Consider the following 14,931-nt stretch of genomic DNA (forward strand, 5'->3'; position numbering starts at 1 on the left):
TATTTTCTTTTTAAATAATGTCTCTGTTTTAGATATCAGTGTGATATTGGCTTCATGGAAGCTGTTAGTGGAGACACCTATTTTCTCAATATTTTGGAAGAGCTTTAAGAGTGTGAGCCCTAAGTTCTCTTTGAAGTTTTGGTGGAACCCACAAGTTCTACTCAGGGTGGAACCCTGAGATTTTGTTATTATTATTTCAATTTCTTTACCAGAGGTTGGTCTATTCAGGTTTTCTGTTTCCTCTTGGTTCAATCTTGGGAGTTTATATGGTTCTAATAATTTGGCTATTTCTTTTAGGTTCTTGAGATTGGTGGCATAAAATTGTTCAAAATAATCTCTGAATTTTTGTATTTCTGAGGTGTCTGTTGTGATTTCTCTCCTGCCAATAAATATTCCTATTTATTTTTTTCCTTAATGAGTCTAGTTAAGGGTTAACAAGTCTTATTTACACCTTCAAAGAACAACTCCTGCTTTCATTGACCCTTTGTGTTGTTTCTGTTGTTTTCTATACCATTGATTTCTTTTCTTATTTTATTATTCCCTGTCTTATATTTTCATTAAGATTTATTTGTTGTGCTTTTTCTAGTTTCCCTAGCTAAGAGATTAAGTCATTTATTTGGGCCCTTTTGTTGTGTGTTTGAATAGTTTTAAACTTTCCCTTAGTATGCTTTTTTCCCCTATCCAATATCATTTATTGAATCAACGTGAGAACAGTTACAAAGCTTTCAGGTTCAAGTCTCACTCATAAAAAGATCAAATGCCCATCCCTTCACCAGTGCATATGTTCCACCACCAAGAACCCCAGTATAAACCCCATTCCACCCCTCCCCCTGCCTGTGTGGCAGATGATTTCCACTTTACTTTCTGCCTACTTTGATTACATTCAATTTTTCGACAGAAGTGCCACCATTATTATTTGGAATTTTCCCCCAACAAGCAGACCTGCCGAAAAGGCATCCTTAGATAATTAGATAATTAGATAATAGATAATAGTCTTCTATTGCTGATAGTGAAGAGCATATGATGTCGCAGCCATGCAATTTTGGATCTCTAGTATTTTAGTAATTAAGTCCAGAGGGATTTCTGCCCAAAGCCGCTGGGTTCCAAGATTGGTTTGTGTGCCTCTGGGATCATGGTCATTCAGGAGCCAGATAAGCTAGTCGTGGGAGGCAACTTGGGGGTCCCGTCAGGGCGGGGCGAGGTATGGTTCAACTCCCCAGCCCGAGAGGCCCCAAATATCTCGTCACTGCAATCTCATACCTCTCTGTCCAATAGGTTCTGAAAGATGCTGCTGCCAAGGGGAAAAGGTGGGAAAACGCCCTTTCCCACCGAGGGTGGCATAGGGCCATAGCTTAATTCACAGTACAGAAGCATTTCTTCCAAAAGTCTCTGGGTTCCGAGATTGGTTTGTGTACGTCTGGGATCATGGCCATTCAGGAGTGGGGAAGTCGGTTGTGGGTGGCAACTTGGGGTCTTGTCAGGGTGGGGTTCCCTTAGTATGCTTTTGCTATATCTATAGATTCTGGTACTTGGTATTCTTATTTGTTTTAAAGACTCTTGATTTCTTCTTTGATTTCCGCCTTGATCCAATTGTTTATTTAGTTGTATGTTGTTTTGTTTCCAAAATTTAACCTTTTGTCACTTATTTCCATGGTTGATTTCTACTTTTGTGACTTGTGGCCTGAGGAGATACAGAGATTCTGTTTTGTGGCTTTATAGATGCTTGAGTTGTGTCCCAGCATGTAAGTGATCCTAGAGAATATCCCATATGCTGTGGAGAAGAATGTGCCTTCATTGGGGAGTGTCTGGAAGGTTCTAAATAGGTCTACTAGCCCCTGTCCTTTCAGTTACTCATTTAGTGCTCTTGCTTCCTAATTGATGTTTTCTTGCCCAATTTCTTAACTTGCCTGAACCTCAGTTTCCTCATCTTTACAGTGAGGATAAAAGCAATGGCTCATAGACTTGTTACAAGAACTAAAGAAGTTCATTATATAAAGTGATAGAAGCAGTGTCTTGCACATAATAATTATCTATTACTTGTGAACAGTTTTCAGATAAATAAAGTGAGGTATGTAAATGATGTGATTTTCTCTAAGTTACTAAGTCAGAAATGAAATCAGTGTCAGGAGGCTGATCAGAGGGTCAGAAAGATAATACAGTGGGTAAGGTCCTTGCCTTGCATGACTCCATCCCAGGTTCAATCCCAGCATCCCATATGGTCCCCTGACCACCACCAGGAGTGATTCCTTAGGGCAGAGTCAGGAGTAACCTCTGAGTATTCCCAGGTGTGACCCAAAATTTTGAGAAAAAAGATGGCTTATTTACTGAGGCAGCAACCACGTGACCCTCCTCATCTCATCTCCACCACTTTGGTCTCCAGATTCCCTAAGTGAATATGGTAGCCTCCTCCTTTAGAGAAAGTACACTTCACCTGTTCTGCAAAGTAAGGAGTTGCTTAGATGCCCTGTATCAGTAAATAGCTGAATCCACGACTTATGTCATGGGCTCTCATTTAGGCTAACTCAACCACTTACTCAGAGAATTTATTTAGGGTGAGTTTCTGCCCCTCTCCAGGTCTCCGTTTCTCCCATAGGATTAAGTGTTCTAATGCTATTTCTCACTTTGACCAGTCATTAGTAACATTCCTGTTAGCCCTCTCAGGGTTCAAAGATATGGATTTTTCTTTATCTTTTCAGTGATGTCTCATTGGTCAGTGGGATAATGACTGGATTTCCAGGCTCCCGCTTTGCTCACTGTACTTGGCCATTTCCTAAACTGCTGATAATTCTGACTTCAGCCAGGTAACCAGCACAAGTAAAGCACAAACATGCCTCTCAAATATCTGTGCTGTGTGGTATAATACTTCCAGGCAACCCAGGAATGACTGTGAAAGACAAAAGCACTGAGATATAGCAGACCCCTCCCTGTTGGCCCATTACTAAGCCAAATGGGTGTTTTGGCAATGATTAGACTTAGCTTTGTTAGGTTTTATTGGTTCTCTTTGCTGTTTTGCCCCAAATGGGTCATAATATTGGGTTCTCAAGAGTTTGCATCTCAGGCAAAAATGGATACATGTCAAGTGCAAGAGGGAAGCCTAATAAATACTAAATTCATAAAAGGGCTTTATATAAACCCTCAGAGGATGTTTAAGAAAGAAGTGAAGAAGAAAATTGCTGAACAGAAAAGCATGAACTCACATTGACTATAAGCTTAAACAACAGTTACAGACAAGACAATATAGCTGCTGACAGAGATGACAATTTTAGGCTGCCTTGAATGGGTATACTTTGAGGGAGATAAAGGCATCACAATTCTCTCATTGGTTTGTCAATTAGGATTCTTTTGATAGTGAGTGCCAGAAAACCTTGCGCAACTCATATAAATAGGATAAAGGAAAATAAATTGTTGATTCACTTTACTTAATTATCCAAAATGTGACATTTTTGATCCAGTAATATGCAAATGACATCTCTCCTCTCCTGCCATCTCTCTTCCCCAACTCTCTCTTCTTCTCAGCTCTGTTCACTGCAATACTCAGGCGAACTTTCTCCCCATGGTCTTTTTATAACAGACGGAAATGCTCATACTCCATATTTCAAGAAGAATTCAGTGGCAAAGAATAAGAATATTAGTCTAGTAATCAAGTCAGAGTTTCTTTGCATCTCACTGGTTGCAATTAAATCCGGTGACCACATTTGGGCCAATGGCGGTGGGGGGATTGGGCACCCTGATTGGCTTAGATTCAGGTCAGACATTGACCTCTCAGGCAGGAGGGAGCGCTTCATATGAAGTCTGTGGATTTATTATAGAGGGACTGGAACTTGCCTCTGGACAGAGATTGGGTACAAAATGACAAGTTTATTAACAAGGTATTTCACCGTGTAGAGTTCTATGTTTAATGAGAGACATCCCACTGCAGTTGATTAAGCCCCACGATGATTTAAGTGCTATGCTCCTGCTCACCTCTTCGGTTAATCTTAGTGCCTGCCCCATTGTCTTAAAACTCTAAAGCTCACTTCATATTAGATTCGTCAATTTCCAAAAAGGTTGAATTCCCTTCTTCCTAGAGCCTTTGTACTTGCAGATTTCTCCACCTGAAAATCTCTTATCTAGACCCTCAGTGCCAGTAATCAAATCTCAGTTTGAATGCTCACCTCCACCCTAGGGGAGTGTTCCCTCAAAAGATGAGTGTCTTTACTCCCCAGGCATTCTATATGACGTTGCCTGATTATGCATAACAATGACCCAACTGTCTCCCCAAAATCATACTTATATTGTCTGTTTATTAAATTCTAGACTACTTTTCTTCAATAAAAGTGTTCTAAAAGTGAGGATCTTGGCTCTTTGTTTACTGCTATATCTTCAGAGCCTCTATTTGGATTCACATATTTCATCAGACGTGAACAAATGAATTGTTTGACCTGCTGAAAAGATAGGCTTGTAATACTTGAATATATTTCATAGCTGACTGCATAAGAATTTACCAGAGGGAGATTTCTGCATTGCAAGTGGGGGCATTTTCCAGGGCTCCCACATACAAGGAACTGGTGATGTACTCCATAACATGTAAATGAAGCAAGCTCGGGTGTAATTTCTCTGCTTCAACCACATGCCAAATGAAAATTTCTTCCTGACCCAGACTTCTGGTACCGGGTGTTTTTAAATTAAAGACAATCTTTGAGGAATTGTGTTAATCCTGCCAGTACCTGACTTTCTAATTCCCTCTTTCTCACATGAAGGGAAAACATATTGGCCATTCTGGCCCCAACTGAGTTGTTTTGTACGAGAACTTTCAGTCCTTCCATGCACAATAATGAAATATGATACAAAACAGGCTCGTGTCAATAAATCTACAGGAGAAAGGTCAGGTTTACATTGCTGGACAGGATTGGCAAATACATTTGTTCCTTCAATGTCTGTGTTTTAAATGCCACCCTCCGATGAACCTAGTACTGAAACACACTTTGGAGTTTGATGAGATGTCACTTTTGCTCAGTCCTGATCAAATAAGATGAATGAAAGTGAAACAAGAACAAAAATATTACTTCTGTCATTTTTTTATGCATTACAGGAATTGGGTCAGTCGGGGAGATTTCTCTTAAACAAATACCAATCCCCACACAATGTCACCCATTGATCTGTCAGCCAGTGGGCAATGATCGCTTTCTCATAAGAAAGGGCACATGACTGGAAGAGCAAAGACCAGGGCAGCACCCATATAATATCACCTCTCACTTCAAATCCTCAAAATCCACCATCTAACTTTCATTCCCTCTTCAAATGATGTTAAATGAGAATATGGATTTCTTCATGCACTGAGCAAATATGGGTAAAGAGCAAGATAGAATTTCTCCTGCAAAGGGAGAATTAGAATCCTTAATTTCTCATTTATCTGGCTTTAAATATGTGATTAAATAGAGTCCCAGAAACCTGTTTGACCCACTTTTAAGGCCACGAGATTCTGGACTCAAGACAAAATTGAGAGCTTGGGTTGAAAATAGTAAAAATAGTGATAGCTCAGAAGGAAACAATTAAGGTCTTAGGAAAGTGGATGAATCAGCAGGAGACAATGAGCATCTGTAAACTCTATGATCACCCATTACTAGGATCTCTGAAAGTCAGATTGGCCTGCATATGGGGAAAGTCTGCATGGGAATAGGGCCTGCCTGAGAGTAAAGCAAAGACAAGGGAGACACACAGGAAATTTCCTCACATCTCAAATACCTTTAGCCAGCCTGGGATTAATGCTCCCAGACTCCTCATTCACAGGAGACAGTATTTTTTCCTTTAATGTTAAAACCTTTTTGATTAAAATAAGTAAAATAAAGATATGTATACTCGCCAGCCTGATTTCCTGCAACAAAGCTTAAGGCACCACATAGGACCTGACAACATTTGTGCTAGAAAGTAAAGGCAAGTTTTCAGTCCTTTTGTCCCTGGATCATACACAAAGACATTACACCTGTGTTTCTGTAGGTCCTTTGCTCTCCCACCAGACCAAGATAGGACTTATGGGTCAATAACTAAGAGCTGGAACCTTAAAGATGTTGGAAAATCATTCAGCCCTTTCTAACTTTAAGGATTCACTAAGAATCACTCAGCACCCCATAGGGTCCCTCAAGCGTTTCCAGGAGTGATCCTTGAGCACAAAGCTAGGAATAATCCCTGAACATTGCTGAGTGTGTTCCCACTGCCATCGCCAGAAGAATTACTGTGGAAATAAAATGCCTTTCATGTTTTGCGTGGATTATGCTTCCCATAGCACCCCAAATTACCAACCAGTTTTAGAGATTCTACTTCATGGTAGAAAGCAGAAAATTCAATATTCTTTTGTTTGGAGGCATTGTTTCAGCATGCTTCAGCTCTTTGGATCCCAGAAACTCCCTCAACATAGTAGGATGTCCGACAATTTCGGTTTTTGTCACTTCTTCATCTGGTAGTTTTGACATGATATAGCCAAGAAAGTGGCGAATATTGTTTTGTTGATTATCTGGATGGTTCCTATGTCTTCAGACTAACATAACAGAAGGTGAGAGAGTTAACATGGCCCTGGATTATAACTATAAATTTAGGTCTACCTAGGTGAATGAGAATCACTACTAATACTTAGTATTCATAGGGATGGGAAAAGAATACTTTTATTCACCAAGCACATAACCCCTTTCTTCATGTTTGAGATTGAGTACTTGATGCAACAGCTACAAGTAAGATTAATACCTGGCTGGAGACAGATTTGGGTTGATATCATTTCTTGGTTGATATAGCTCTGATGGGAACTATACCTGCATCCTTTACTCTTTAAGACTAGCACTAATTTCCATCAATTGCATGGTTTGCAATATTGTTTTGATTTTTTTTATGTTAGGGTGAGATGGAGGTCAGTTTCAGAGATTTCCACTTGACATTTCCATTGTGTTAACCCTTAGGTTTATTCTACTCTAGGAGTGTTTCACCAATTACCACATGTATTAGCTCCTATTGTGCATTAATTTTTCTGTGAGATGTTTGTGTGTATATGCACATTTATATGTAAAGAGAAATGACTCCTGAGCTGTGCATCAGTGGACCCAATAATTACGTCTGTCTTGCTTCTGAGGGTTCAATATAACCACTTCATGACTCACTCTTCCTCTTCTTACCTAGAAGCTCTTCTAGCCCCACTGTTATTAAACAATCAAATGCTAAAATAGTATTTCCTTCTATTCTCCTGGAACATGGAGGTTAGTAACCACTGAACTTTTATCAAAACCCATCTCCTCTTACAAGAACACAACTTGTTACTTTAGTAAATTGTGTCTTTTGGTCTCACCTGGCAACTATAGTTGGTTACTTTATTAGGGAGCTTTATTCAATATATCCATTCTAAGCTTATTCACTTTAGTAATTTTTTTTACTGTGTCACCATGAGATACAGTTACAAAGTTACTCATGGTTGGGTATGAGTCATTCAATACTCCAACAGTCTTCCCTTCAACAGTGTGCATTTCCTACCACCTATGTCCCCAGTTTCCCTCCCACCAGCCTGTTTCTATGCCAGGCACTTTTCTTCTCTCTCTTTCTCTCATTCTCTCTCTCTTTCTCCCCCTCTACCTCACTCTATCTATCTATCTCTATCTCTCTCGCTTGCTCCCTTTCTATCTTTCCTTTTAGGCATGATGGTATAAAAATACTGAAAGGCTATCGTTTTTATTCCTTTACCTACTCTCAGTACTCCATTCTTGTCCACAGAAATCATTTCCAGTTATCACTGTCGTAGCGGACTTCTCTATCCTAACAGCCCTTCTCTCTCCACCACTTGTAGCAAACTTTGAACCTTGAACCAGTCCTTCTGGCCCTTGTTTACACTGTCTTTGGGAATTAGACTCATACAATTTTTTTATATATGCCACAAATGAGTGCTCTGTCACTGTCACTGTCCTCCCATTGTTCATCAATTTGCTTGAGAGGGCCCAGTAAATCTCCATTGTGACACTTGTAACTGTGTTTGACATATCAAATACATCATGGGTAACTTGCCAGGCTCTCTGAGAGGGGCGAGGAATCGAACTCGGGTCAGCCATGTTGGCTGCATGCAAGGCAAACGCCCTACCCGCTGTGCTATCGCTCCAGCCCACAAATGAGTGCAATTATTCTATTTCTGTCCCTCTTCCTCTGACTCATTTCATTCAGCATGATACTCTCCATGTCCATTTGTTTGTAAGTGAATTTTATTACTTCATTTCTTCCTAACAGCTGCATAGTATTCCACTGTGTAGATGTGTCATAGTTTCTTTATCCTGTTATCTGTTCTCAGGCACTCAGGTTGTTTCCAGATTCTGGTTATTGTGGATAGTGCCACAATGAACATAGAAGTGCAGGTGGCCTTTCTGCATTGTGATTTGGGGCTCTCAGGGTATATTCCCAGAAGTGGTATTTCTGGGTCACATGTAAGTTCAATTTCTAATTTTTGAGGAATTCCATATTGTTCTCCAAAAGAGCTAAACCAGTTGGCATTCCCACCAACAATTAATGAAGAGTCCCTTTTGCCCCTTATTTGCATCAGCACTGGTTGTTCTTGTTCTTTTGTTCTTTTGGATGTCTGCCACTCTCTGTGGTGTGAGATGCTATCTCATTGTTTTGATTTGCATATCCATGATGATTAGTGATGTAGAGTCTGAGAGAACTTTACAAGAAAAGAAGTCCTACCCCATCAAAAAGTGGGGAGAAACTTTCACAATTGTGCCTCAGAAACATTCATAATAGTCCCTCAGAAAATCAGTTACCCTGGAATCAGATTAATTAAACTAAAGTGAATGAACTATACAAAAAACTACTTCAAAAATAAGAGAGAACACGAGGAAATGGAAATACATCCCCTGCTCATGGATTGGGAGGATTAACGTTGTCAAAATGGCAATACACGCCAAAGCATTATAAAGATTCAATGCAGTCCCTATAGTGATATCCATGATATTTTCAAAGAAATAGATCAAACATTCTTGAAATCCATATAGAACAATAAACCCCCACAAATAGTTAAAGCAATACTTAAGAAAAAGAAGATGGCAGGCATCACCTCCCCCAACTTCAAACTCTACTACAAAGCAATAGTAATCAAAACAGCATAGTGTTGAAATAAAAACAGACCAACAGGTGAATGGAATAGAGTTGAATATCTGAACACCAACACTCAGATATAGGATCACCAGATCATAAATAAAGAGCAAGAAATATGAAATGAAGCAAGGAAAGCCTCTTCAACAAGTGGTGCTGGGAAAACTGGAGAGCTACTTACAAAATAAAATGAAGTCAGACCTCTTTCTAATGCCAGGCACAAGAGTTAGATTAAAATAGATTAAAGACTTCAATATAAGACCTGAACCCTTAAGATACTCAGAGGAAAATGTTCTGCCTAAACCTTGAAGCTAAAGGAATCTTGAAGCATGAAACACCACTGACCAAGCTAGTGGAAGTAAAGATAAACATGGTACTACATTAAACCAAAAAGCCTCTGAAATTCAAAAGAAACAGTGACAAGGAAACAAAAACAGCCCACAGATTGGGAAAAATTATTTACACAATACACATCTGATAAAGCATTTCAATATCCAAGATATATAAAGCATTGGTAGAATTTTACAAGAAAAAAAACCTATAACCCCATCAAAAAATGAGAAGAAATGAACAGAAACTTCCTCAAAGAAGAAATACAAATGACCAAAAGCTATATGAAATAACGTTCTAGCTTATCCACTTTATTAGACTTTTGATATCTCCTTTTATCTGAATTTTTGTTTGTTTGAGGGGGTTTGCACTTGATGGTGCTTGGAGCACCAGGTAGTGTGGGGCTATCAAACCCAGATGTCCTGCATGCAAAATATGTATCTATCTCTTCATTCCTTGATTCTTTCTTTCACAAGTGTCCTAGAAATTCTGGCATTTTAACCTACCATGGACTTTCATTGTATCCATTCTTCCAAGCACCACCCTATTAATGTACCTACATTGTGTGACAATTTTGAAAAAATATCAGCTATTTTAGAGATTAATAACCCTTAGAGCTGGAGCGATAGCACAGCGGGTAGGGTGTTTGTCTTGCATGCGGCCAACCCAGGTTTGATTTCTCTGTCCCTCTTGGAGAGCCCGGCAAGTTAACCGAGAGTATCCCTCCTGCACGGCAGAGCCTGGGAAGCTCCCCGTGATATATTCGATATGCCAAAAACTGTAACAACAAGTCTCACAATGGAGACGTTACTGGTGCCCGCTCAAGCAAATCGATAAACAACAGGAGTTCAGGACTACAGTGCTACAATACCCCTTGATTCATAACCCTAAGTGTCCATGCTTATTCATATGCTTTGATCTTCTGCTAGAACAGGTACCAAAGCTCCTTGAGATTATACATCTCTTCCTATTTAGTAGGTCCAGTGGTTTCCTTCACTGAGATAAACTTGTAACTTCACTCTAGTAATGTGTTTGGTGACAAGCAAATAAAGTAAATGGAGATCTTAAGAGGGAAGAATGGATTCTCCTGCAGAGACTCTACATTGTTATCCATCAAGTCGAACACGCTACACTTTATCTGGGGTGGGGGGTGCTGCTTCTTTCAGTCCATGTTTTTCTAAACGATCTGTGGATTCAAGACCTTTTAAAGCAAGGTGTAACCACATCCTATATCCCAGCTTCCCACTCCTTCATAACTTGACCCTCACAGAGTAAATATGACAAGGTTGAGAATTCAGCCACCTCTAGACCTTTGAAACTCAAATAATTTAGTGTAGGTACTGGTCCTTGATTTTTATGTTTCCTTTGACTGGAAAGGATGAGAAACTTTATATAGCAAAAATTCTAACTTTCAAGGTATACACTATTTATAATTAGACATCCTCAGCCATTCATGGTCTTTTCCCAGTATACAGATTACAACTGCCACTCAATCTCAGAGTCCTTCAAATTGCTAGTTCCCTTATATTTTTCCAACGCCTGAGATAATGGCTTTTCCAAAACATTTTTTCCTCATCATTGTATTATTCTGATAAATTATTCTGAGGGTTATTCATGCTCTGTCTTCAACCACCAGTATTCTCATTTGTAAGCTAGTTACCAGGTGATCAAGCTCCAGAATCCCATTTTAAGACTGCTTCTTGTAACTACTATTGGCATCTTAGGTTGGGTTTCCAAGGAAACATTCTGAGATGGAGGTTTGCCCATAGGAAGTTTATTGAGGAGTATCTTCAGGATCAAATTTTATGAGGTGTGGAGGTGGTAGACATCAGAAAAAGTGTGAGTTGAACTATGATGCAGACACAACAAAGGTCTCAACTAATCAATTCCACAGGAATTCTGGAGTTGCCATGGTGCCCCTTGTCCTACTTTGTCTGGAAGCTAACAATATTTTGAATTTCATGACTCTCCTTCTGAGTCTCTCTTTCCTACAGAGCAACTTGGCTGAGATCTGTCTGCCAATGACACTGCCAACATTTGGAGAAGGAAGTTCTCTGGTCCTTAAGATGCAATCTGGGTGGTTCATCATAGCATCCGCTACATAGGGGATTATCAGATGTGCCAGCGAGATGAAGTCTTATTTTACACTCTTTCATACAGTACATCTATTCCAAAATATCCATTTTGGGTGGGCTGGTTCCTGGAGAGTTCAGGTGGGCCACATAAATTTAATAAAATCATCTAAGAGTTTGTAATCCAGAGTCCTGTTATTTAAGAACTGTGGTTTCTTATTAAACACAACTCATTTCCCCTGTAGGCACATGGGTAGATTATATCCTCTACCTTTTGGAAGCTGTGTGAACATCTGAATGAATTTTGGCTAATAATATGTGCACAAAATTAAGTTGCCTGCTTCTTGTCCTTACCCACAAAATTCTATGCAATCTATCCTCTCTCTTGTCCTATCTTTCAGATGAATTTAAAGACTACAGCAGGGTGATTCCAGGATCACAGAGAATGAGAAAGCTACAAAATAGGAGGATTCAGTGTCCCCAGGAATCTTATAAAAAGTCTTAACCAAAAATCTGCAATGCATTTTATGAGCAAGAAATAAAATGCCATAGAGGTTTTAAAGTTGCTATGTTCCCTTTCCTAGAAGGAAAGAGATAGACTCAGAGTGATCTCTTTCAATATGTGGGGCATAAAAATACACAGAAAAGTAGCAACGGAGATCCAAAGGCAACAGTAATGGGAGAACTGATCCACACAATTGAGTTGGGGGTGGAATTGGAGCATGAGGTATTTGGGGATCCTTGGAAAATAGGGAGTATACTGGTTATGGGTGTGGTATTGGATTTATGTGCATGAGAAACCATTTATAGCATCGTAAACCACAAAATCTCAAGTTCTCAAAAAAAATTACCTGCCTGACGTAAGACAATAAGTTTTCAGTCCTCTTTGCTTGCATTTAGGGAAGAAAGCCATATGCAACCCTGGATTCACTGAGAGTTCAAAATCCCTTAAAAATCTCTGCAAGTTCTTTGATTCTCTTTTCATCACTACAATATTATAAAAATATTATGTAAAGATCCTGTGAGATTTTAATGAGCCAAGTATATAATATGGCTAACCCATCAGCAGCAGCATAACCATCATCAACACACTATTATTTTTGCTTCTATTATTAATCACACTGAAGTCTTAGGAATCTCTGTGAGTTAGAACTATAATTTAGTCTTATTTTACTGAATGAAAAGTTGCATTTGTAGGCCACTGTAAGAAAGAAGTTCAAACTGGACCTCCGCTTCTGAATGGCTGATTTCTTCCTGTTTTCTGCACCTTGGTCATACTCCCTCTGCTCCATCCACTGTTTCCATAACAACACACAATCACCCCCCAAGGGTGGTGTCACTGCCTCATGGCCAAGTCCCTTTTCAGAGAAGGCTGTTGTAGCAAAGCTGCTCCTCAGCTCACACACTCTGGCACAAGGCCATTTTGAGGTCTGCTTCTTACTGCCAGCAACTCTCCTGCCCCCAGATCCCATCATTCTGCCTTTTCTTAGCAGTCTGACAGCATAGGGCAGGGCACCTCATTAGCACCTCCTCCTCTGGGCTCCACAGCTACATTTCCAGGGACAACTCTCCCTGAGGTGACACGCTCAGATATGCAGTGGTTATCATGCTGCAGTATTTTCTCATGACAATATTAAAAAGGCACAGGTGTGGGATGGATATATTAGTTAACTTTCTTTCAGTGGAAAGTGACATAAACACAAGTCAACTAGAAGAATTTTATCTGTCTCTGTATGTGTGTGTTTGTGTGCAGTGTGTGTTTGTGTGCACAGATAGACACATATCTCCAGGAGTACTATGACTTGAAGTGTTTGTGCCCCCCAAACACCCCAATTTCTATGTGGAAACTCTAGTTCTTGAGGAGATAGTAAGAGAAGTAGTGCCCTTGGGCATGCTTAGGCCCTGAGGGTGGAATGCTCATGATGACATTGGTGCCTTAGAAAACTGGCTCAGGAAAGGTCCCTTATCCCCTTCCACCCAGTGAAGACACCTAGAAGGCACATTCTTTGAAGCATAAAGTGGGACCCCACTGCAGAGTCTCACTGCTTACCAACCCCTGCTGGCAAATGTATCATCCGGTCCTAGCTTCACCTCATCCTCTCATTTCCAGTTTTCCTGGGTTTTGTTGGTGGTTTCACACCTTCCCCTTTAGAAAGGAAGATTATCATCCATTTCTAATGGTTTATCAATATTGAGAATTCCAACACTGAACCTGCCTTCAGCAAGATCACATGATCTTTCCTAACTCAATTAGAACATTCAGGGTGTGTCATTCTGTGATTGGCCAGACTTGGGTGTCATACAGTCTGCTCTTTACTGCCTGAATTCCTTACTTACTGAAATTGGAGTGTAGTCAGATTATTTTTTCTTTTTATTTGTGGGAGGTTATTTTGGAGGGCCACACCCAGTAGTGCTTACTCATGGCTCTACACTCAGGGACCAGGAGCAAACCCAGTTCTATTGTGTGCACGGCAAGTGCCTTACCTGCTCTACTATCTCCCCAGTCTCAGAATCAAGTTGTTTTTGAAGCAAATTACAAAGGGGAAAACATGGTTAATAAAGAAGAAAGGTCAATGCTGCTGAAAGGGAGAAAGGAACCTAGTCAAGAAAAAAAAATTGTCCATTACACCTGGGATTTGTCTCCACCAGGGACTGGTATCCAGCAAGTCAATTTTAGGGCTCCAAGCTAGTTCATTTTAGCCTTAAAGATTCATCTTAAACTACTATAATTCCACTCAGAAATTTCCAGAGGCTAGAAAACTGAACTTTGCTTTGGGGTAAAATGGTTATATTATTGTTGGGTAGAAAACAGACTAATCAAATTTACAAACTATTTCACATTAGTTATTGTCACATGACTTTACTAGATCTTGATCTTTGGAGATTATTTCTTCTTTAAATATTAGCAGCTGCTGTTGGTTTTAAATTCATTTAATCTAACTATCCTCAAGGGATGGGGACTCTATTGGGTCCAATTTTTGAATTAGTAGTGCTGCTTTATAAAGCATGATCTTTATGCAAGAAAAATATTCTGTGCTTCTAAAATTCAAGTGAAGTACTTAGATAACATAAAAGTTATTGTTAAAAGAAACAATTTTATTTTGTTATTTTGAGTACATTGCCATAGCCACTTAATTGGCATTTTCTAGATGTCAAATATTGTGCTTTTTGCCTTGCGCGCAGCCAGCCTGGTAGAGCCAGGTTCGATTCCTCCGCCCCTCTCAGAGACCACGGCAAACTACCGAGAGTGTCTCACCCGCACTCCAAAGCCTGGCAAACTACCTGTGACGTATTCAATATGCCAAACACAGTAACAGCAAGTCAAAAAAAAATGGAGACGTTACTGGGCCCACTCAAGCAAATCGATGAACAATGGGAGAACAGTGACAGTGATTTTAACCTCTGAAAATCTCTCAAGCGTTCTCTCATATCTAAT

The sequence above is a fragment of the Sorex fumeus genome, unplaced genomic scaffold (genome assembly GCF_029834395.1).
Source record: "Sorex fumeus unplaced genomic scaffold, SorFum_2.1 ptg000122l, whole genome shotgun sequence".
NCBI classification, from domain to species: Eukaryota; Metazoa; Chordata; class Mammalia; order Eulipotyphla; family Soricidae; genus Sorex; species Sorex fumeus.